The 889-nt window shown below is 38.1% G+C and overlaps 1 protein-coding gene across 12 annotated transcripts in view; it reads right to left on the bottom strand.

The window, feature by feature from the left end:
• Window positions 1-542, bottom strand: part of lrrfip1b (leucine rich repeat (in FLII) interacting protein 1b) — a 33,892-nt gene extending 33,350 nt beyond the window's left edge. For 8 of the 12 annotated variants that reach the window (XM_031292181.2, XM_031292184.2, XM_031292188.2 and 5 more), the window contains exon 1: window positions 1-541. This exon is cut by the window's left edge and continues 657 nt beyond it. The gene's annotated coding sequence lies outside the window, so the exon portion shown is untranslated. The other 4 variants (XM_031292189.2, XM_031292192.2, XM_031292196.2 and 1 more) reach the window with 3 other exon arrangements.
• Between the last annotated feature and the right edge of the window lie 347 nt (window positions 543-889).

Genomic DNA, 889 nt, shown 5'->3' with positions numbered 1-889 from the left:
CCACCGCCGTTCATTCTGATTTAGCGTGCTAACGTTAGCTTCCAACCGTCACAAACGAAATACCGGAAAGGAAAAAAAGCATAACAAACCCCCGGTGGTTGTTGTGGTCGTTTACATCTCTCCGTATGGGAGAAAACAGTCACCGCAGCGTCGGTAAAACGGCCGGTAAACTCGTTAATCCGCCATTGACAACATTAACGGCCACGACGAGCATTTAAAGAACCGGAGCTTTCCTCCGGTGACTGTGAAGTAAACACGGTTACGTTGATGAGCCGCAGGTGTGCTGGTACCGAACCGTAAACGCATCCCGACACAACAGTCCGCAGTGTGACAGAGAAGGGAGGAAACTTTTATTGTGGTAGGGAGGGTGTTCACTGTCAAGTTAGTGTAGGTGTAACTACATTCAGATACAAACAGGAAGTTACTCTTCAAAATAAAAGCTGAAGATCATTGCAAATCTTAACATTTCTTTTTGTACCTTACATACTTTTGTTTTAATAGAAAGTGTGTCTGTGTGTGTGTCTGTGTGTTTCCATGTGTCTGTCTGTCTGTCTTGTCTGTGTGTGTGTGTGTGTGTGTGTGTGTGTGTGAGACAGTGTGTATGACATGTTGAGTAATTAATTCATCATCACAGAATTTATCTATAATCAATCGATCAAACTGAATATTTTTTATCATCTAAACAATATTTTCCAAACATTAAATATGACTAATACAATCAATAATTTACAGTTTACAATCAGAAGTCGATCAATACGTTTATAGAAACATGAGGAGAATATTGTGTTTCTACTAAAGTACATTTCTATCTTTTTTTTAATTTATTTTTTTAATTCTAGATGTTTTTGATCGTATCAGAATAGATAAAAAATCCTGAAAACATGAAACA

This window comes from Sander lucioperca, chromosome 24 (assembly GCF_008315115.2).
Source record: "Sander lucioperca isolate FBNREF2018 chromosome 24, SLUC_FBN_1.2, whole genome shotgun sequence".
NCBI lineage: Eukaryota > Metazoa > Chordata > Actinopteri > Perciformes > Percidae > Sander > Sander lucioperca.
The sequence above is the reverse complement of the archived record's forward strand: the minus strand, read 5'-3'. Positions and strand labels throughout refer to the sequence as shown.